The 17,750-nt window shown below is 38.1% G+C and overlaps 1 long non-coding RNA gene across 1 annotated transcript in view; it reads right to left on the bottom strand.

Annotated features, from left to right (window-relative positions):
* Positions 1-678: 678 nt before the first annotated feature.
* The window catches only part of LOC141729325 (uncharacterized), a 129,299-nt gene continuing 112,227 nt past the window's right edge, over positions 679-17,750 (bottom strand). The window contains exon 8 of the long non-coding RNA XR_012580704.1: positions 679-2,131. This is a non-coding gene — a long non-coding RNA (uncharacterized LOC141729325). The remainder of the gene's footprint in view (positions 2,132-17,750) is intronic.

Below are 17,750 nucleotides of genomic sequence, written 5' to 3' on the forward strand. Positions count from 1 at the left end.
ACTTCAGGGGAGATTTAGGTGGACACACTATGAATGCTGAAGCTGAAATCCAGCCTGAACACAGGGAGTTAACATCTCCATTCCTGAGAAACGTGATACAGGAACTTAGCTGCTAAGCATCTCAGCCTCCTACGTCACCCCGTTACCAGGGGCACAGCTGACACCCACTGGCACATTGGTTATGGGAGGCAGAGGGGCCACAAAGCACCAGCACCTCCCCTCTGTGGCCAGGGCATCCCCTGGCAGGTGTAAAAGTGTCCCAAGGCTTCACCTCACAGCCTCTGGCCCAGCTGCCAAGATAAACCAGTGTCTGAGCTGGCAGGGTGGGGGGCTGCATGTGGCTGCAAGTGCCAATGGATTGCTATCAGATGTGATCAAGCCAGGAGGAAAGGTACTCCATGGGTGGAAAACAGCATTTTTTAAAAGACACATTTGGTGGTTTTTTTAGCAACAGTTTTAAAATAATTTTAAAACAATTAAGATAGTCTAAAATAAGATAAATGTTGCTACAAAGTTTCAATATTCCTTCAAAATTTTAAAGCATGATAAAATTTTAAAATGTAGTAGAAAAACACCAAGACCACTTTTTTTTCTTAGAAAAATAAAAAGAAGATAATTTTCTATGGATCATTTTCTATATTTCCTATTTTTCTTCCTTACAACCTAAAATTAATCTAATTCATTACTACATGTAGACTGATCAGCCTTCAATCATGATTGTCATGCATAAATATAAAAAGGCGATCAATTGCACTACAAGAGGTTTCCCTGTTGAAGATGATCATTCCAAACCTCATAACTATTTCCTTCTTGCAAAAAATTCAAGAGTTTTAACAGTACATTTATTTATAAGGGTACTGTCTTTGCTGGCTCCTTTTAACTTGGGTATTTTTTGGTAATATTCATACGTGTCCTGTAAGCCCTTTTCACATGGAAAGGGTGTCTTCTTCCATAAGTAATTCTTGATGACTTCAATAGACCACTTATGATGCAAAGTTCTTAATTTCAGTGGGAGTATCTGACTCTGGCTTCTGTATTCTGAAAGTGACTAGTGGCAAACAGTGAATAATGTAGAAATACATAATCGTTAAATTTTTCTTTTCTTTTTTTTTTACTTGGCCTAAACTTTATTTTCAAAATAGGCATAACTATTACACCTTTGTCATATTTTCTCTTTTTCATTTTATCTATAGTGGAAATCCAGCCAAAGGAAAAAAACACTAGGAACAACATCAGTTCAGGTAAGTCACACCTGTTAAATGGCAAATTTATTTATCACCAATTTTATTTTATTCCCCACCTTCATACCATGTCAGAGGCTGCAGCCTCAGCCTTTCAGAACTCTACGAGCTCTGCTTACAGTCTCATCTTAGACCCACAGTGCTTGGGTGGTCTGTCTCAAACCAACCGAGGCAGGAATCCCACCTCCTTGATCCATAATGCGCTCATCCATTTCACTTGTCTGCTCAGACATCCCACGCCAATGATTGATTTGCAGAGGTGGAGCTAGAAAAACCTCCCCCTTCCAAACACATGCACACATACTTTTATAAACTGGCTGAAATATTCAGTAACTTCCCAGTGGGGAAGGGGGTTTCCCCCTCCTTCTCCTATGTGTTCTATACAGTTTCCATTATTATTTGATAAATGTGTTATGACACACTATTTACCTCGGTCAGCAGCTCTGGGGAGCTTTGTGCAGCTTTGCTCCCCACCTCTGCCACCCACTAGATATTTCAGAAATAAATCACGTTCCCAGATTAAGACAATACAGTTTGGTAGGGGAAAGGGAGGAGAGAGGTAGGAAGAAATTTGCTGTAGGAGGCTTTGGTTTCATTTCTCTCTTTCACTTCTGAGTCATGTGGAGCTCGTCCTCAGCCTGTAACAGTGGTGCTGCCTCAGTCTGCTCATTTTTTCTTTCAGGGATAGGAAGGCATTCTCTGTCCAATGTGCTAATTCTCCATGCTTGATGTTCCCAGAGAAATATTCAGAGCTCAGTTTTCAATACAGGAAGGAGTAAGTCTAAGTATGTCTCTTGTAATGCACATGTTCACAGGTATTAAAACAATCTTTTCCAAGACAAGGAAGTGAGCCAGGATGCACTGTGTGAAAGAAGGCTTGCAGTCCTCTTCTGCTGAAAATAAAAAAAATATATTGAAAGTGAATTACCACAGAGAGTTTTGTGTGGACTAGCTCAGTAGCATATTACAAGGAAAATTTTTGGGGTGGAGAATGTTACCCTCCAAAGGAGTTACCAAATGACATTCCTGCAGCAACTCAATACTCTCAAAAGAAAGCTTGTCGGGGAAAACTGAATTTTTTTTCACATTAATTTCATACCAAAATACCAGGAAACCCTGAGTAGGGTCTGCAGACACAGTGAGTGTTTTGGGAAGCATTCTGAAATCAGTGATGCAGATGTGTGTGCACATATCTGTGTGTCTATCAAACCTGATTAAGCCTGTTTGCCTGAAATAGACTGGAAAGCAGATCTTTGCTATAGTCACAAACTAACCTTCCAAAATCAAACACAACAAAAAGCTCAAATGAATTTTGGTCCAGGAGAAAAAGCAGCCAGCTGTAGAAACTGAAAGTGTTTCAGAGAACACCACTGTTGCTAATGCTCCCTTGCTAATCCCACCAATGCAGAGCACTATCTGTAGAAAAGGCAAAAACACAATCACAGTATTATTGATTCCACATTCAAAAAGTATGAATTGATAGTCTCTTTTTTTTTTTGCCGTTGCCATAAATTTAAAATAAAAATAACAAGCCTGACTGAGAATCAAGTATCTTTGTATTTTTTCTTCTCTGTTTTATAGTTGCAATAATTTTTAAAAATAAGTAAATTATGATAGAAGCATACTAGTATAAGAAGGGTGCTCCTCATCATCCCTGATGACTTCAGGGTACTCAACAGGGTTCCTCAGTAAAGTTAGTGAAGCACCATTCAACTATGTTCAAAGTGAAGTATATCAAGGGCACCAGTGCTGCCTTCTCAACACCTTCACTCTCAGATAGCCAGAGTCCTTGCAATCCTTCTTTGAGCTCACTAAGAAAAGCAACATGGGGAGGTCCTCCCTTCAGCACTATGTGGCTCAATGCTCATGACTTTTTCCCCTTCTCCTGAGCTTGTATAGAAATTTTAAGGGATTTTTACCCAATATTTCCTCTTGCATTCATCAGAGGATGTGAGAGCTTTGTTTTCTCATCAATACTCCCAAGTTATGTTTCACCCTTCTGTTAAGATAAGTCAGTCTGCAATGAAGTAGAACAGCCACAGGCCTTCTGTCCTAGTAGTTCTAAATATCAGACCTCTGTGCAGGGATGCAGAAGCTGCTACTGGCTCCTGTTCTGTACATCCTAGAATAGAAATCAGTTACAGAACAGCGCCTGCTAACTGAATTTGCAGGTGCAACAAAGCCTTTCCCATCTCCTACATACCTTTGGAATAGAACTCCTATCCCTTATGTCCTCTGTGATATTAGGGTGAAAGATAAAAGTGCTCACATTTATAAGCAGTAACCTCAATAATACAAAATGTGGGTATTTCCCTATGAACACAGAAGAGCAAAACACCAGCAAAAGCATTCCTCAAATTCCAATATTAAGGAAGAAATTTGACAAATTTTTTCACAGGTAGTATTTAAAGATCTGAGCTGTGTAATGAATGGAATGCTATATTCTGACAGATTACAATAATACAAGGCATTGAGCAAAAAAACACAATATGCTGATGTAAGTGGACATGGCACACTCTACAGATGACAATTCCTGTTTGTGTCAGCAACAATATGAAAAGAAAAGCAAATCACAGGAAAAATCCTACCAAATTATTTAGAGATAAGAATTAGTTACTGGGAAAAAAATTGAATATCAGTTTGATTTGGTAATGCACTCAAATGCCAATATTGGGGTTTCAGCATAACGATTTATATTTCTATAATTATTGAGTCCAGATTGTCACAGTATGTGTGTGCTTGTGTGTCTTTGTTTCTTTTTAAGCCTGTTGAAGACATGAGCAAATTTACAGTGATAAAAAGAAAGTCAAATCCACCTCAACATGCTATTATAATGGAATTGCCAGATTTTTGTTTTCTGTTCATGAGTCTGTTAAAATGTAATAATAATTAAAGTAAAGCAGGGGAAGGATACATGTTGCTTTCCTAATAAGAAGCAGGGTACTTGTAAAAATCACCAGCCTAAAAAATAACACAGATATTATGGACAGTTATCAAATTTCAAAGATGAATCAATGGGAGAAAAAAAAAGGAAAGAATTATATGCTGAGAAATTTTTGTAGTTGTTGTTCCCACATAGATATTTAAAAAATGAAAAATTTTGTCAAAGCAGTCATATTATTTCAGCAGAAGACAAAAGAAACTCCTATGTCACACAAATGTTTATCCTATGTACTTCATCTTCCCTGTAGGAACAGTGCCCCAGCAAGAAAAAGATAATTCTTGCTATATAGAGAAGGAGAAGCCTGTTTGTCTAGCCAGCTAATTTTGGCTTGGTGAGCGATAATTAGCATAAACTATTTTTTCTGGCCACTTACTCATTTTCATTAAATTTACAGGAATTTAAATAGGGACTTCCGTCCCTCAGCCAAGTTTGTCAAATCTGGGCCTTGTTTTTGACTGACTGCTCACAGGAGACAAACAGTATTTTTGCAAAAACCTTCATTCCTAAGGGAGCTGAAACAGAAGCTTAAGTGCCTCTAGGAAGGGGCATAACCTGAGTACTCAGAATAAGGTTATAAATTAAACTAAAGAAATTTGTTGGACCTAGACAGAACTGAAAGATTTTTACCAGGAAAAGTAAATCCTGGTTTGCAATAGTTTTAAATTGCAATTCCATTTTTTCCACACCCCTTTATCTCACTGTGTATCATCACCGTGCCAAGTGTAACATCATATAAAGACTCCACTGCCATCTCATTCTTCCACTTCCTCTGTCAAGTCCCGAAGGATGTTCCAGGTGTATAACACCCCCAGATGCACCTGTGACTGTGGGGCAAGGGGCAGGCTGTGCTGTGCTGGGCTGAGTGCCCAGCCAGGGCTGCCAGTGCAGGTGGGACAGTGGCCAGCACAGCATGGCACATGGAGTAGGTGATGGCTGCATCAGAATTACAGCTCTTTTCTCAGGAAGGTGCAAAAGGTATGTCCCAGCATGGTATAAACATAAACTTTTAGGAAATTACTTAAGAACTTTGTATTTCTGAGACTTCTACTACCTCAACAAATTTTATGGAGCGTGGAGGCAGAAGCCTCCACTTAGCGGGGGCAGGACCTGGTAGGCAAACACCATGATAGCACATGTCTCACTTCCTTAAAAAACAGACAAAAAAGATGAAGAGACTCATGTTCACCTGATTGTAAGTGATTTCCTGCCACTAAGCTGTGTTTCTGTGACCCCAGTCATTTAATATGTTTGCTTTTCCCTATGTTGTCTAATAGTGGTTTGGCAGCCACCCTCCCTGTGACAATGACTCAGTGTGCTGCTTTTCCTGTCTTATTCTATGAAACACATCATTTGATGTGACTAGCACAGCTCATTTTGATGAGTCACAGAGCCAGGAAATAAGAAGAAAATGCAGTTTTCTGAAGGATGAAGTTCAAACAAATGTTAGAAAAATATAGCTTTAAAAAAATTCCTTGTATTAAAATTGTGCATGTGGTATAGTTCATGTCTACCTACCTACATGCTACAAAGTCCTTTTTCTGTGTTAACATTCATTAAAACATGTCTGAATAATCTGGAAGATGGGGAGAGTACATGGAAAGACTTTCTCTCTGTCCATGGTGCACAGTTAACATCCATTTTCTGACATTCTTGGAGAATCCTCCTAAAACTGAGCCTCACTTTCTATATCTCAATATGCAGTCTGTAATTTCTGCCTTTATTTCAGTTCATGTTTAAAGAAACTTGTATTCTAATTTGAGCAGTCCAATTAAAAAAGCAAACACTTTTTTATTTTGTTTGTGTTTAAAACAAAAACCCTATCCCAGACTCTGTATCCATTTTTCCCTTTTCCAGCCTAGAGCTATAACCACAAAAATATTCTTCCCCTGCATGTGATTATAGATGTTTACCTTACCTCCATAGGAAGGGAAAACTATATGGATTTTCACATTTCTTCTTATAGGATTCTTCAAAATTAGGAAAGAAAGTGGCCAGAGAAAAGGAATTGGACAACCTTCCTCCTTTCTCTGTCCTCAAGCATCTGCCAGCTCCTCCAACAAGAGTAGAATGGGCAGTGGAGAAGAACCAGGACAATCAGGACAATAATACTACTCTTTACACTGCTTCTTAGCATTGTTTCACTGGATTGAAGAAAATTCCCTCTGCTACAGCCACTCCTTTGCCAAGGATGTGGAGAGGTTAGAGATGCTCTGTTACTGTTGAGAATACAGGAAAGTTTTCTCACCATCTCCCTTGAAAAAAGCAACAGCTTGAGGACCAGGAGTGCAATGAAAGCTCTTCCCCTGCCTCCCCTCCAGTACCCCCAGAAGTTTGCATTGCCACACACATCAGGAGATGTGTCACATTTCTCCTCCTTCCTCCTCTCAGGAGATAATGGTGAAATAGGTGTTTTGCAGGTAACACCTGAAAAAATCACTGCTTGTTGCAGAAAGGGCATAGGAGCTCTCTCTATTAAAGCAGAAAACATTTGAGCTGGACACCAGCAAGAGCCAAACTGACCTGGCCAGAAACTCTTTGCAAAAATCTGCAGCTACAAACAGCCAGGTCACCAGTGAGAAATGAAGGAATGTCGAGCGTGGTCACTGCAGCCTTTTTCTTTCCAAAGGCAGAGAAATAATCAAACTGAGCATCATCACCTCCTCTCCAATTATGACCAAGTGCACACACCACAGAATACTCTTCTGCATAAAAATAATGTACTTATTTGAAAATAAAGCATGATTTTCTTTTTTTAAGGAAATGGCAGAGAACAAAGTGCACAAGGCCAAACTTTCTAATAAATGAGATTTATTGTGGGGAAAAAAGTCCAATAATTACATTTTCAGGGGAGAGGTCATTATTACTTAGAGAGAGGTTAATAGAACAATATTAATGGCTTTTTACAGGGCAAAGGAGATAGATGCAGCATTAATATGAATGAAAACAAGAATGAGAATGCTCCCTGTTACCAAAGTTTTGACTGAAAATTCGGAAGGTCAAATTCGTCTTTCATATTCCCCAAAATAAAGAATTAGACAGTATAAAATCTTATCAAGCCTTTTCATTCAATGACTTTAAAAGAAAGTAGAGAACGAAAGTGATCAAAAGTTTTAGCCTGAAGCCAACAATTAGAAGCCTGGCTGCAGCTCTGTGTTTCTGGGAGACTCTAAGGGAAGATTGTTGAAGATAAAAGTCAACATGAGTCCATCATTGAACTTTTACTAAAGCAATTGCAGCAATTCTGTCTATTTGGGCCATAATTTAGATTAGACTAATTTTCTAAAGTAATGGGAAATTGCCAGAGATAAAAAATAATTTCAATATACATTAATAATAATACTACATTACACATCCGTAATGCTTTCCATGCAAAAGTCTTAAAATACTTCATAAACACTTAATTAAGCCTCCCAACACCCTGAGAAGTAGATGATTTTTTCTCAACCATTCCTCAACTGGTGAATCTAAGGCATAGAATATTTAAAGCAAAACATTTGCCTGAAGTTATGTAATGACTAGCACTGGTTACAATCAATCATGTAAGAATGAAGGCATGTGCAACAAATATTGCCAATATCAAATAACTTTTCTGTCAAAACAAAAAATGTCCTGCATACTTTACCAAGTCTGAGCACCCAGAAATCTCTTAAATACATCTAATATTTTTTCCTTGTGAATATCTTTGTGTACATGCATAAATACATTTTGTCTACAAATAAATAAATAGGCAAACTAATAAATAAATGAAACACGTTTATTTAAAATACATGTTGCAGAGATATTGCACATCCTCATTGACAAAACTAGCTAAATGATTTTTAAAAAATTACACCCCAAGAATCTTGACTGTTAATCCCCAGCCTTGACCACTAATACTGATTTTCCTTTTTAGGTGGTGTTGAGCGAGGAAGAAAAGAGATATCCAAAGGTGATTATAAAGATGGTTATTATCATCTGTCACACACATGTGTGAATTATTAGCATGTTTTAACTACAAGGCTAAGCAGGATCTGTCTAACTAGTAATTCCATCCTGAATACACTCAGCAGTACCACACCAGGACTCACAATTATGTAAGTTTGCTATTAAAATGCAACTTGGAATCTACTGCTAAATCTCCATAGTCACAAATACACTGAAAAGCTGTCCTACTTTGGAAGATTAAATTGGCTTTATTTTTGGTTATTGTATCTAAACACTGCAACTTGCTTATTGTACTCTCACTAATTCGGTTTTACTTTACCAAGCACCTCAGACAAGAGAATTTGCTAAAAGTCACCGTCATGCTGTGAAACATATATATTTAGGATATCATGTCAGAATACTGTAATTACAAGTATTTGAAGTCAAAACTCATAATTGTGCATGGTGAGAGAAAACTGAGGAATATTTTTGTCTACTGGTCTGGCTGTAAATTTCCACCAATCCCACCCATCTCAGCAAGTTTCAAAGCAGATATAAATATATTATTTGGGATGCACTTTTGTCATGGATGTAAATAAAGAAAATTATTCAACAGCTACAATTCTTATTAAATTCTGATATGAAACTTATTTTACTATTAGTACTGCATTGTACAGTCATTTGAGGAAGATATTGCTTAACATAATATAACAGGGGAGATTAATGTAAGACATTAACTCTTCAGTCCTTACTCTTAATACCATGTTCTTTATGTACTGATCAGGTAAAAGGATGGATGGTAGCATCTTAAAGGCTTCCTCTTTTGTCTCTGTTCCTCTGAGTGAAAAACCGATGTCTAGCCTTCCTCACATTGAATTTATTGGTTTGGTGTATAAGAAAGGGCTTTTGGAAGAAAACCTTTAATAGAAGTCAAAGTAAATTTAATTGAGATAGTGCAAAAAGTGTAATGTGAACGGGATATCACGTGACAACACGTAAGGACTTGATTTTCCCAATTCTGAGGCAAGACTGGGTGAAATTTAATAAATCACAGCAGCACATGGAGATCAGCATCTTACCTAGACAGAAGTCACAGCTGATGACTGTGCAAAACAAACCCCAAGATCCCTTACAATTAATGAGGTACCCGCTCACCACAGCTTTTACCAGGCACAACAAAGCACTGCAAAGTAAGAACATTCACGAGTTTTGGCTATCGCAGTGCATGCAGTCTGCAGAGAATCACACGGGTACTTCAGCTCCCTCAGCTGCTGCCAACAAAAGCAGCCAAGTGAGAAGGACACACAGATCTGGGTTCCCTCCCCAGCTCTGCCGCCTCGTCAGGAAATCCTTCTTATTCCTCTGGTTTCTGCCTGGAAAAATGGCTTTCTGCAGGGAGCTTTAAAGAGAAATGGGAGCTTTAAAAAGAGATTTCAGAAACACCCAAGTGCAATTCAGAGCCTGATGATGAAAGTATTTTGTTTTCTGGGGCTTTTTTTTCCTTCCTTGCCATCTTCATAGGTAGATAAATCACTCATGGCTTTTTTTTTTCAAATAGAAATATTTCTTAAACATTTTCCTGTTCCTGTCCCTAAAACTGACTTTTGCACAGTCAGTATTGAAATCTACTTATGTTTCAAACTCTGTGGTATTATGTGATTTTGTTGGACACAGAGATGGATACAAAGGAACAATAGGTGTTGCAAATATTTTAAAAATAAGCTGCTTCAAGTACTTTAATCTTAAAAAGTACTTACTCAATTTAATCACAATCTTCATAAAGTACTCAACTTGTCAGTAAGTCTTAACCCTAAAAGTGTGAATGCAAAGGGATTTTTATGGACATGCTGGTGGGGGGTTTAACATTTTAATTTTTTTAATTTATAACTGAGTTGTTGGAGAAGGGGAAATGTCTTATAATGGGGTTGTAGCTGAATGCTTAATTAGGAACAGCTAATCACCTCTTCAAGTAAGCTGGAGAGTTACATAACTGTTACCATTCCTACAGATAAAGACAGTTTAACTTGGCTTCCTATGGAAATAAGTTTTATGTAAGAGTTTTGTCTGTCTCTCCATCTTTCTTTCCTCTCCCTTTTGCCTCCCCTTCAACAAAAGGCTGAACCATTGGCCAGTTTGAACTTGAGGGCTCCAAAATTGTATTCCTACTGTTTTTATGGAGACAGCTTATGAGATAAGAGAGATATACCTAAATCACAGCCCTAGTTTTCTCTAAAAGAAGCAGAGAAAGTTATAGACAAAGTTAAAACTTTATGTGAGATTACTATTTGTAACGCCTGAGCTGCCAAACAGGTTAGCTGCTTTAGATCTCACGTGCTCAATTTCCTTTTACAGAGAAATAAATGAGCAATTTTCTGGCCTAACAGAGGCCAGCTGATGATTGTGTTCTCTTATGTCAGTGCAGGTCACTCTGCCCTTACTCCAGGTTCAAAACATAATCCTTTAGGAAACATGGTCACAATAAAATAAAGCTGTATAAGTGATCTTCCATTTGTTTGATTACTAATACACTCTATATTGGTTTGTATTTTCTGTTAACTGAAAGCTATGACAAGAGCTGATACATCATCATGAGCTATCATCACCTCATCAGAGGCGTTCATAATTACCTGCTTCAATGTACACTGAGGCAGAGTCAGGTCTACATTGAGAGTGATTTTGCAAATCAGATCCCAGAATGTTACTGATTTATATATTCCTAGAGTAGCATCTGGACAGGACAACCTTCCTCAGTGGCAAGCCAAGTTACGCTGATATTAGTAAATCCTCTGGTTCAATCCTAGTGCTGTTGTCTTTCACTGGGAAAATCTAAAGGGGAGAAAATAATTTAAAACAACCAGTCTTTTTAGCTGTGAAGTATTCTTTTCATTTTAATGTTTCTCACAGATGTGAGAGACACGCTTTCAACAAAATATAAGCCCAAACAAAAACTCATGAATTTTCAGAAATATTTGAAAATTGCTAGATTTTGAAGCCAACACAAATCCTGTGGATTATTCTTATTTTCACTGGCAAAAGATTGTCCCATTTTGGGAGATTTTATATGAAAATTTAACTTCCATGAACCTACTGACAAAGTGAGCCAGAGATGCAAAATATTTGTTGCCCATAGGAGTGCTTTTCTCAATACTGATTCATTCACTCTGTGCACTGTTTTACTCTGCTGGTATATGGTTGGGATCTTTCTGTCTCCTTTCTGAGTAGCAATGTTCACAACAGACCCATTTTAATTTTATTTCAGATAGGATTAAGCAGAGAACTGTTTCATGCTTATCAAAAACTGAGCATAGAGATTCATCATAATTGTTTCTTTTTAGAGAGAGGTAAGGAAAAAGGTATTAAAGCTCGTGAGATGGCTGAGCCATACATTTGCTGTAGGTAAGAAAATGTTATTTTGGCATATAATTGGCATACAGTGAAAAAAACCACCATTTCTTTGCCAAAAATAAAAAATTAGAAGACTTACAGAAAAACAGATATTTCTATCTCAGCATTATGGAAAGATTGCACGAATCATAATAAGGTGTATACTCAGAGCATAGCATTCAAGAATCGGTATAGAAGATAAATATAGTATAAACAATATAAATGATCTGTCCCTGAAATATCCTCAGGCAATGAAAAATTTAGAAAAATTATAAAGATGAATATAATGCCTCATACATTTGCACATAAGAAAGAGTAGTAATGTTCCTTGCATTAGTACAAAATTAATAGTTTCATCAATTTTTTTATCCTGTTAAAGATTTTTTCTTATGGCTATAGAAACATCCTGAAGTATTTAAATCACCTGTCAAATGTAAACCTACTTGAGTACTGACACTTAAAAAATATAATGTGAAATCAGATATCATTTATACTTGCTAGAATTTTTCATGCTGACTTGTAACATATGAATGGGGAGGCTAGATGCAGAAACAGTAGATTTTCAATTTTTACCTTTTTTTCTCACTAATTTCCAGAATGTAATTCTGCCCCCAGCTGGTTAAGACATATCTGACATAGGAGATTGAAAGTGAGAGAATATTGAACCTATGAACTCTGCTTCTTCTCAGATGACGACTACAATTTGCATGCAAAGTATCAGCAGCTCTAGTGCTCAGCACAGGTGCTAATAGATTCTAAGTTCTTTATGTAAGCATATACTGCTCCCTCCTCATTATAGCGCTAATAGCTCAAAGGTGAAACTGTTTTCAGGAAACAGAGTTCATTGATTACTCCTACAGAACGTTACAATTAATGACATCGGCCTGTGGTCGTCGCTACACCTGTATCAGATCAACTGAAAAGCAGAAATTTAATACGTGCTCCACCAAGAGATTCCAGAAAGTTGCATATATCTACTGCCTGGAATGGATTTTTACATGCTTACATGTCTTCCTATTGCTCTTTTTTCATCAGATTCTTATGCTGTCTTTTTGCAAACAGAACACATGTACTGAAAAATTTACGTGACTTTCACTTATTTTTCATGTGTAACTGCAGCCCATCCTTATCTCCCAGGAAGGAAGAAAAATAAAGGAAAATACAGTAATAGAAAAGCAGGGAGATAAGTTGTTATTATTATTACCTTTTGAAACAAAAGCTTTCATTCACCCTTCAACCTCTCTCCACTATCTTCTATCATATTTCAGGACATCTCTTCTGATGTAGCTGGAGAATAGATTACAAATACCTTCAAATTCATCTGACTTACTTTCCATTTCATATATCACCCTTTCATATGTAGCAGTTTCTCTCACATCAGCAATCCATCCCCTCAGTAGCAGTCTGATGCATCCTTTCAGATTCTCAGTATTTGTTTTCAATACCATGAGACAATGCCAGGAAGTTTAGCCCCTGTATTTAGACCCTGTATATTCAAATAAATAAAATGGGTGAGTAAATATGGCATAAGTGGAAATAGTCATTGGAAATAGTTTTCATAGACCAAGACAAAAAGAAAAAAAAATGTAAAAGGAAAAGATTTATTAAAAAAACCCCAAAAACCAGATTTTAGCATCTATGCAAATGTTAGCATAAGCACAAAGCATGAAGAAAATAAAATGATCCCACTGGCTGACAGAGTCTGGTAACTGCTGCTTTCTATTCTTTCTGCTGCCCCCACACCCTGGTGTCCCAGGTGGGCTCAGAGGAGAGGGCAGCCACAAGAACCCACAGCCCACCTGAGCCCTGCAGAGGCTGAGTGGAACAGTGTATGGTGAAATTTAGCAGAACATTCCAGGAGTATAAACGGTAAATGAACTTGGTGAGTTTACACAGCAGAGATGTGGAATTACAGGATGGAACAGGCTGCTGAGGGAGCACGTGACTGAAGCAATAGGACAATCCATTAGGCTTGGCAGAAAATCTCTGGTATAGGTTTGGGAAGAGGCAGGAGGAGTTTTGTTGGGAGGTGAGCAGATCCAAGAGGAGCAAATGGCTGTTAATGAGGAATGCTGCAAACTCACAAAATTTCTCTTTGACCAAGTGCAGACCTGACAATGAAGATACCAAGGAGAAAATAGAACATATTTCTGAAGTAGGAAAGAGCACACCCAGTCAGACACATCAAGAAATTACTGGATATCATAAATTTATCAGGAAAAAGAAGTCTGTCTCTAAGGATGTAATAGTGAGGCAGGGCTGACACAGCATTGTGGGAAGGAGGTGGGTATCATGCCTGACAGGACAGAAAGGTGGAATCCTGGTCAATAAAATTTGCCAACTAGAGTATAAAACCATCCCCCACCTGGCTCATGAAACTTTTCAAAACTTCCTGCAGTCAATTTTAAAGGTTTAATTTCTCTCTATCATTTACCTAACAGCTCTAGTACTGATTTTTAGCTTGCTCCGGATAAACCTTGCAGCAAGTGAGATTTCACTTACGTTCCATAGCAGCTGGAGTTTCTTTGTTTTCCTCTACCTTTTGCTTGTCACACACCAGCACTTATGAAAAGTGTCCAATCAAATAAGCACTGGAAAAACTATCTTCTCTTCATTGTCCTTTATAAAAGGTCTCTTCATTGTGTCTTTCATTAGAGATGATCAAGAGATGAAGGTAGGGGAGGGGCTGAGCACACCCTAAAGACATTCAGAACAAAAGTCATTTGACAAATTGCCAGGCTTTGAACTACTGTGTCTGAAATGAAAAAAAAAAACAACACAACCAAAATGTAAAAGCAGATAACTTACAGTCCTAAAAAAAAGAGAGAAGTGTTCTCCATAAGGTGTTCTGTTGTGATTATTTTTCGTGGGGCCAATTTCTCTACTTTTTCATCAGAGCGCAACTGCTCTGCCCAACACAAATTTAAATGTGAGCTTAAATTATATTCCTAAATATATTGCAAAGTATGTAAACTGCAAAGGCCACTAAAAGCAGCAAGACTAACCTGGGTAATCTGACACATTTCCACTCTGAGGATTTTTATATGCCTTTGAGCCTTTTAATGTAAAGCCTACCTCCCCATTGTAATCCTAGCAGCTCTGGGTCTACAGCTCTCTTTTGCAGTGTTTCCTTGACACACCACCACACCCCCCCACACCACCCCCAAGTTCTTTTTAAATCCTGGAATAATTGTGGTCAAAACTAAATCCAAATTAAGTCCATCTGGGGAAATGGAAAAACCTGAATTCCATCTTGTTGTCTTGAACATCCTATGGTTGCATAATAACAAAATGCCTTTGTTCTCACAACTAAAGTATGCATCAAGAATCAAAGAAGCAAGAAAAAAAGGGAATGTTCCAAGCTATTACTGTAACAATCCAATTACAATGCCTATCAAACTTAACTTCACAGGTTATAGCTCCTAATTGCCTGACAAAAATTGACACTTCAGTCGCAACAGCATAATATAATCAGAGTCCAAATTAAATTTGATCGTGGGCAGAAAACGATGCTATCATTCGGCGGCATGGAAACAGGAGATCAACTAGCATGATATCAAGGATCAGAAATGAAAATTATTCATTAATGGCAATGGTTTTCTGATAATGGAAATGACACAGTTCAGACGGCTTCGTAAAAACACTATTAATTAAAAAGATGATAGACCTAACAAGGCATAGAAACCAGTGGAACCTTTCTCTGTGCTTGTTAAGGTGAAGGATGACAATGTTTAAGAACAGAAGTTTATGCACTTTTGTGAAAAGTATTCCGCTGATTCTGTAGCAAGTTTACTGGTTCTTGCTTAGTGAAGCATCTTTCTCTAGGGTGCTATGTTAGAGGGACATAAAAAGTGTCTAAGGCCATAATGTGGCATTGTAATAAGCATGAATACTACCTGCTATAAAAGAGAAGGGTCCAGTTCATAAAAAAATGCGCATGGGATTTTTGCATACTCCCAAGAAAATAGTGCAGGGAAACCTATTTTATTTCCCTGTGCAAGCAGATCTGTCTCCAATCCACTTTTGGGAAATGCAGAGGTGCTTTATGCTGGAAAGAGAGCGAGTCAAAAATCCACCCTCAAAAGTTTCCTTGAGCAAGAAAAGACAAGGCCAGTGCCTCAGACTGCTGAGGTTCAGACAATGCCTCTGTTCCTTACACAGATCCAGATATAACCACAGTAAAAACCTCCAATGTTAATGCAATGCCACAGGCATTGTGTTTGAAATAACACTCTCAAAGGGGTGATTGCTGTACCAATGAAGCCACTGGGTGCTTCTGCCATGGCTGGAAAAAGTCAAACTGGGCTCGCCCCAGTTTGAGGAAGAAAAAGTCTATTGGCTGCTAATGATCTCCATCATCTACTCCTGTGTGCTCCACTGTCTCACCCTGCAGGATGGGTCACTGCCCAACACACAGGGCTAAAACTGCTCTTGAGGACCCTCCACTCTTCCTTCTTCAGTAGGGGAGGGAAGCCAAGAGGTATCCCCTGCTGCAATTCCTTGCTCCACAGGCAGCTGCTTTGGAAATGCACAAGCACAGGCCTCTGAAACTTCTTGATGTGGGAAACCAAAGATTCAAAAGCCTCAAAAATAAAGCACTTTTAGAAAGAGCAGAAGGGGAGAACAGGAAAAGACAGGTGTACCCTTGGAAAAGGACAACTCAAAGCAGATCCTCCTGACCCTAGAATGCAGCTACAGTACATTTCAGCAAATCAGAGACTCAGTAACTAATCTCATGTCCCTTTGATTGTCTGAGAACCCCAATGTGTCATCTCCATCTGCCTCTAAACTATCTTCACTTGATAACCAACACACTTGAAGATCACCTCACTTGTTTACAAAAAAAAACCACACATAAAATACTTAATACTAATCTATTTGGAGCAGCTCCAAAAATTAAAGACATGCAAAAAATTCATATACTTTAAACTTGCCTTAATTATTTAATAGTCCTTTTACAGAATGCACAAAACTAGCCCAAATTGTCAACATTATTTTTAAAAATAAAACTTTTTGAAAAACCTTTGAAAAATCTCACTTCCTTTTTTAATAAATTAAAAGGGGCGATGATATTATGCAAACAATATAAGGTCATTGCACTGCACCTGTAAGAGCTCTAGGTCAGGTCACCCAGTTTCAGTGCATTTTATTGAAATACTCTTTAGCTCTTTGAACACAATTATTTAAGGCATGTGCAAGGACTGCTAGAAATCAACATGTAAACAGCTCAGGTGGAGACATATATACTAATATACATGAAGGAAATATATACTAATATACATGGACGAAACAGATACCCTATAATATCAACTAGCATGACATTAAACAATATTGCAGCCACCATATGGTTATCTCTTGGTTCAATAACTTGAACCTCCTGAGAGGGTATTAATAGATACATTGAGAAATTTTGAAACACAACGTATCAATGTTTTCATGCTTTTTTTTCATTGCCTAGCAAAGCTCAGAACCAGGAAGAATGAAAAATGAGGAAAGGAAATAGAGACCAGAGTTTGTGTTGTTTGAGGTTTTAAAATAAATATTTTAATCATATAGCTTGTTATGTATTCTGAGCAATGATGTAAGAGTGGCACCATTCAGCAGCTAAAGTGGGTGCACTTATCCCCACAGCAGGGACTTTAACACAGAGGCAGCCAAAACCCAAATCCATTGTGACCATTAATCCTGCAGGGTAAAGTTATAGACTGAGTCATCTAATGGATAAACTCCCACTCTAAATTCCAGAAAATTAAATCCCATACATGCCCTTTAAGCATTCCAGGGTCAGATCCACACCCACAAACTCTCAGGCTTAATGGGAACTTTCTGACAAAAGCAGTTACAGGAAATGTCAGCTGATGGGTTTTGACTGGGCATGGTCTGGCAAAGGTGGTATTTCAGGCAAAAAGAAAAGAGAACGAGAACATCTGGAGTAACAAACAGGTCAGCAGTGAGGATGCTTAGCAAAGAAAAGAGACCCATGCCCTTGTCTCTGCAAGGTCTCATTTGGGGCTCACTGTTGATTCCAGGTTACTCAGTCACCTTTTACTTCACCACCTGTCTGTTCACCACAACTCTCTTTGGTGTGAAAACTTTGTGTGGTCTTGAGTTCATGCTACTGACAGCTTAATATCCCACATGAAGCAAAAGCCATTTCTACCTCATTTCTGCTAACAGTGTAAAATCAAAATAATCACCATTCTTTAGTTCAACCCTGTCCAGAGGAGAATCACTGTAAAAAGAGATTCACCTCTCTGCATCCCACTGCCATCGACCTT

The sequence above is a fragment of the Zonotrichia albicollis genome, chromosome 6 (genome assembly GCF_047830755.1).
Source record: "Zonotrichia albicollis isolate bZonAlb1 chromosome 6, bZonAlb1.hap1, whole genome shotgun sequence".
Taxonomy (NCBI): domain Eukaryota; kingdom Metazoa; phylum Chordata; class Aves; order Passeriformes; family Passerellidae; genus Zonotrichia; species Zonotrichia albicollis.